The sequence below is a fragment of the Amphimedon queenslandica genome, unplaced genomic scaffold, assembly GCF_000090795.2.
Source record: "Amphimedon queenslandica unplaced genomic scaffold, v1.1 AMPQUscaffold_12954, whole genome shotgun sequence".
In the NCBI taxonomy this organism is placed as follows: Eukaryota; Metazoa; Porifera; class Demospongiae; order Haplosclerida; family Niphatidae; genus Amphimedon; species Amphimedon queenslandica.
In genome coordinates this window covers 38,840-45,750 of record NW_003546810.1, presented here as the reverse complement: position 1 = coordinate 45,750, position 6,911 = coordinate 38,840, and positions in this window count along the sequence as shown.

The following is a 6,911-nucleotide window of genomic DNA, read 5'->3' as shown; positions in this document are numbered from 1 at the left end:
TCTCAACTTTTGATAGAAGCATTTGAAATGCCTTAATGCTCTGGAATTAATACAAATATTTTGACTACATAGATGGAAGTAGCTATANCCTTTTCATCCAAAGAATTGGCATTTTGGATCTTAAGGGCAACTCCCACTAAAAGTACTGGTAGTGAAACATGGTTCACTAAAACGAAGTACTGTAAAGGGGGACAAATAAGAAATAAAATAGCTTGGAGCTTAGCATCTCCCTTCAAATCTATGGAGTTTAATTTTGCCAATATGTCTTGCATTTTCCTAAAATATAATAAAATATATAAAAGATATAATTACATTACAAATTTACCATCTTGTTTGGGTGCAAAAAAATTCAGAACTCTTGAATAATTCTTTGATATTCTGTGGTGCAACATCCAGTTCAAGGAATGGTTTAGTTTGGTGATAATCAGCAAACCAATGATATAATGGCAAAGCCTTTAAAAGCAGTAGTATTGAAGATATGCTAGGCTGAACTGATTTAAAATAATTTCCAATGACAAGGAAAATTTCTGTCAATAATTTTCTACAAAACATAAATTTTATTAAAAAAAATACATTTAAATAATTACTGACTTCATCAAATTTAAGTGTTGAAACTCTTGAATAATTTCAAATTGCACACACTCTTCAGTATCACCACTATAAGTCACTTGCATTGACGACAATACAGTATCAATGAAATCTTTAAGTTGTAACTGCAAATCAGTATTGTTAGTCAGAAAGTGACACCATACAATATACTGAAGAATGCATTGAGGTCTTGGGTTTTTTAAAACTTCAATTATTTTCTCAGTTAAAACCTACAATTATAAAAGCACATTAAAAAGTCTTATTTTCACATAGATCTACCTCTTCAAATGTTTTTCCAGAAGGGTTTAAAATCATGAATGAATTACCAACATTTCCAATGCTCACTTTCTTTGAATACATCAAGGACTTATTCACTCTTGACAGTTTTGAATGTAAGGCAATGATATCATCAGGATAAAATGTTTTTTGAGTAAAGTAGGTTCCAAGGTACAACCTAAAACACAATTCTACTTCATTTTTTCTATCAAATTCTTTCAATTTTATTTGTTGCACATAGGAAATTAATTTATTGACAATTCCCTTCGCTTCCTGAGGCTGCTGAGGGTAAACAATTGGATCATAAATGTGGTATGGAAATTGAGACAACTCATCCCCTATGGTTACAAAATTGAAGTGCATTCTGTTATAAGCTAACTTACGATTAGGAAGAGTGCGTACCCTGTAGCAGTTATTGCAATCACTAGAATTAGCAGTATACAACAACTCTTCTGCATTAACACCACCAGAAAAAATAAAATACTTATAATAAACCCTCTTTCCCAAATACTGTTTAGGAAAAGTTAATCTTGATGACATAACCTTACAATTATGTCTTTTTCTAAGGAGCATAATGATTAAAAAATAATCATTAAAGAATTAAAAACTTACTCATTAGGTATGAATTCAGTCGTAAGACCTGTGGCACTGTCATTAATTTTTACAAAATGCAAGACTATCTTTATATCATCGCAAGGAAAGTTTTCCAAATTTAGAAGAACATAAATATCAATATGAAAGACATGACTCCTATACAAAAAAACAAAACAATAGAAAGCTATTCCTTATTTATCAACACAACTAACGTATCAGAATGATGGTGACCCTGAAACTGTCTCTGTTACAAAATACTAAACTAAAGTATGAATAATTGTGATAATACCTGTGACAGTGAAGATATCTCTTCTAAAAATGATATCAAAAATTATAAATTACATTAGCATCTACCTTCCAAAACACATTTCACACTTTTAAGCAAATTCTGAATGATGGGGAGCAAATTTGCTTGTTGCTTCAAGTAAAGGCTTTTGTCAAATGATGAAAAGTTCCTGGATAAATCTGAAGTACTATTTTTTTCAGCTAGCAATATTAAGGAATCATAAAGATCAGAAAAGGAATTGAAGACAACATTAGCCTATAAAGTTGGATATAGACTGAGCATAATATAAAAAATGGAAACCTTTTCAATAGTATCTTGAGTAAATGCATTCATATCAAATTGCGGTGGCAGCAGAGAAGAAACAGATTGAAGACCTTCAATAGATTTATTACACAATGAAATGATATCATATCTTGGACTTGAATTTGCAATGTAAATAGCATAAAATCTGGCCTTGGCCATAAAAAAATCTTTCCTGTTTAAAAGTGACCAGTATTATAAATCATTCTAAAAACTAACCTTAATTCCAAACTGAAATTAATAAGCAAATCATTAATGTCTTGCATAGAATTACTATCAATATCAATGATACCATTTTTAAACCATGATTCCCAACAAGAAGCATGTAATTTCGAACAATTCTCAAGAAACTGAACATATGTCTACAACAGATTAATAAATTTAATAACAAAACAATAATTAATGAGATACAAACTTCATAACAATCAGGTAAAAGATCATTTTGATATTCTTCTATTTTAGTAGCATTGAGCAAACTGCTTTGAAATGATACAACTCTATTAAAAATATCAGCTCTGTCATGTTGAAAATTTTTCCCCTAATAAAGTACAATTTTTGAGAGTTCAAGTTTTTGTGTATAAATACCATAGTGATACAATCCTGAGGGAGAATATTACAATTAGATTGCAGTATATGTGTTAACTGTGAAAGAGCTTGCTTAAGTAGCAAAGAAATCTTTTCAAAATCAGCACTTGCATTATCCTTTTCATGTTGAAGTGAAATGACATATGAACACCAGTCAATTAGTGTAGCATATATAATATTAGGACCAAAATTTACTGCCAAATTCCATTTGTGAAAAGCAATTACCTATAGATGAAAATAAAATTTAAAGTAGCTAAAATGACTTACCTTAAGGAGACAATTATTAGTGTGTACTTATTTTAGCGATTTTCATGATACTGACATTTGGCTGGTACTTAATTTAGTGTTTTTGATCATTTGGTATGAATACTGGTAACTACTAAAGAATGTAAAACGTTTGGGGCGAGCCTAAACAAGCTATAGATTATGTGCTGTGATCTACATGTATGAGCAAACAAAGCAATTGCACAAGTCTAAATACAGTAGATCTTGTTGCATTCAGTACTCTTGCTCAAATTGCTTCAAACTTTATCACTGACTATGCTCCAAAAATGCAAAGTTATTTTGCTTACAATTAGAAGCAGTCACTGAACAAAGAAGATTGTCATCTGCTTTGTCTAAGTCTTTGGACAGCAGTTAAGTCTTATCATGCCGACCATTTGCTGCAAATAAGCTCAGAGATGCTGACAGCCACCATTTTATATATTGTGACCACATCTGCTTTGAATGAAGTTATTAAAGTTAGCGTCGATTTAAGTTAGCGATTTTTAAAAAATCGCTAAAATTCACTAAATTAAATACCCGCAAACAATTGTCTCCTTAAGGTATTAAACAAGTAATTTTTTGCTACTGATGAAGAAAATTATGCTATGTAGGACAATTGAGTGAATTCAGATGAAGAAAATTATGCTATGTAGGACAATTGAGTGAATTCAGTAGAGCAATGGTAAGCTATGCTTACATGTAGAAGGTGGGAGCACATGGATAAGTTGGATTATTGTAATTCTGTTATCTAAAATTTCACTGATTATGCTATTTTAATGCCAGAATACAATAAATGAAAGACTTACATCTTTTACCAAAGGCGTTATTTCTGATCTCATATTATGAAATAAACTACAAAGCAGCTTGATAACTGAGAAAGAGGGCATCAAACCAATTTTGTTAACTTCATTAGACAGTGACGCCTATTATTAATCAATTAAGGTCAATAATTATGCTGTTTATCATACCAATTTGAGAGATAATGTAGTCACACAAGTAGACCAAGTCTTTTTAGAGTCAAATGTTATAAGTAATTGTGGCTTATTTGAACGCATCTCATGTATCATGACCTAAATGATAAATATTTGAAATAATTTCATACAGCAATAGTAACTTAACATCAATTAAAATTTCTATATGCACTACAATATTGCATAGTATTTAAAAAGGTTTTACAGTAATTAAACTTTTGTGGATTTATTCTAAAATCATTGTAGATTTAGATTAAAATGTTCTGCCATCATGTATTATCTAAATATCTACAGACTTCGAGCTTTGCAAATTCAACAAAATTAAATTAAAGTTAAGTCCCTTAAGAGTGTCTGGTTACACAATATAAGCCTGTCAAAGCTACATGTACATTGCACAAAAATATTACACGGCATGCAAATCTACATCTTATAGTTACTTTAATTAAATCATCTGACTCTTGAAATTTAAAAAATATATCTTTCCATGGACTAAGAATACTTTGTAGCTGATGTATGTTGCTTTGAATAAGTTGGCAGGGCTTTGGAAAAGTATCTTGTGTCAATAGGAGAACATCGTTTAGATGTTTTTTGATTGCCTGAGTTTCTTTGTTAAGATCAGAGCTGTATTTGGCCTACAATAAAAAGGATCATATATTTGTTAGCATAATATCCAAAATTAACATTATTGATCTCAAGAATTACTGCACAGTTAATTTATAGGCTAAAATAAATATCTAAGTAATGAATTAAACACCAAAGACATAAAGCAATAAATAATATAACAGCTAGAGAAAGGAATTAAAATAGTTCAAACTAAATATTTGTTCAGCACCAAAATAAAAACAGTCCAGAGTGTGCAAAGTTATGAACTCAGAACTACAACCATCACAGTTAGGAGGGAGCTCGCTCTAGTAAAGGCTTAGAATAACGGAGGCAGATGGCATCTCTAAACTCAGTACAGGACAAATCAAAATTATCTTTAATAGTTAGTATGACACTTAACCATGAAGATAATGAGTCTTTGGAACGTAGGATCAATCTTTGATGATCAGTATCTATATGACGTAGAATATTAGAGAAAGTAGAGTTATCAGCTTTCCTCATGACATTAGAATGGTCTCTCATTGATAAATGGACCTGACAGATGCAATCATATGGAGTAAATAAAGTATTAAATTTGATGGCATTAGTTAGGACCTCAGTAGCTGAACGAGAGGTAGAATAGGAAAGAGCTGGTGACTCAGTGGGTAGACGGATCCCTAAACCACCAGAGCGGATAGGGAGAGAAAATAAGAGTCTATCAGTGTTTGAACAATCCTTGCCAAAGAGAGCAGGAATGAAAGAATTGGAAATGGTTGATTTGAGATCATCAAGAGAGATCTACAGTCCTTCGTGACTCATTGCAAAAAAGTCCACCTATGTTGGAGGGATTTAGTAAAAGCATTGGGGCTGTCTGTAAGCAACATCAGACAGTACATTAACAAGATTAATCTACCCCTGTACCTTGCTTTGTACATATAAATGCTGACCAGAAGAGTCACCCACCACACCCCTTAAAAATCTGCTACTGGTTGTAATCTTGATGTCAAGATTATTGAACAGCTGATAGGCCTCGGGAAGAATAGACTCCTTTACAACTAGACAACTCTTCTGTGGTTCAGGAAAGTAACCAAATTTAGGACCAAGGATCAGAAGAGAATCAAACCACGTCTGAATAGCAGAGAGATCACCAACGGCCGAGGCATCATTGGCGTACCAGGCCTGAGTGCTCTGGTGGTTAGAGAGCTTAAAAGCATTGATTAGCAGCAGAGAACCTACAGCATACAGAAACATTGACAATAGGTCTCCCTGTATGACATAGGCGGCTGCAGGGTTGGGCATAGTCGGGCAATGCCCGACCAAAAATTTTGACCAGAAATAAGAATTTAATTAATGACATCATTTTAGTCATGAAAAATTACCATGGCTAGCAAGAGACAGTCTTTTCTGCTTTCCTTTGTCAACAAGCCTTCCAAGAGGACCAGGACTAGCACTTTACAGGTTGAATAGAGCTTTACAGATAAGATAAGGGGCCTTTTAGGCGCATTTTTATGGCATATCATAATGTATGCGTGCGTTGAGTATACGCCCAAATGCGCGTGAAAAATCAGGCGTGGCCAAAATCGCAGCGCGCTTCGTGCGCCATTTTTCCTGCCCAACTACTCTGCCAATCCTGCCGCTGCCTATGCTGTATGATGCCCTAACTACTACTAATAATATTGGAGGAGCCCATGACTATCAGGGGGGAGTGGCCTCTGTAGGTATTGTTGATGAAGGATAATGCTCTGGGCCATAGTACTCTTACATTCCATAGCAAAGAGGATCTGTTAATAGAGTTGAATGCATTTTTAGCATCAACTAATAACAATCCCCACTCATTCTCATCAAAAAGATCATTCTTGGCATGAACTGCTTCCTTATTATTATTATTATTATTATTATTATTATTAGTATTAATAAAAAAAGTTAGAATTAGGACAAAGTTAGGGCAGGATAAAAAATGAAAATAGAGATAAAAAATTAGTTTGATAAAAATAAAACGTAAGTTAATAAGAATAAAGTTAAATTAAGGGTTTAAGTCATTATAAGGTCCAAAGGGGCTCGGGGCTCAACAGGTATCAACAGATCTCCATTTTGTCTTATTATTATTATTATTATTATTATTATTATTATTATTATTATTATTATTATTATTATTAATATTATTATTATTATTATTATTATTATTATTACTATTACTATTATTATTATTATTATGACCCAGACTATTGTGGATTTGTTAAAGAAGTTATCTGTAGCTTCTTTAACAAATTCCAATAGTCTGGGGTTGTAATAATAATAATAGTAATAGTAATAATAATAATACATGGTAGGGAATGATGAGTGGGTATGAACACTGCAAATAATAGGCTAATAATAGCAGGAATAGGGTTAATAGGGAGAGTGTTAATGTGGGAGCTAAGGGGAATTGAATTGGTGGTTATGAAGTCAGTGGATAACTGATGGAA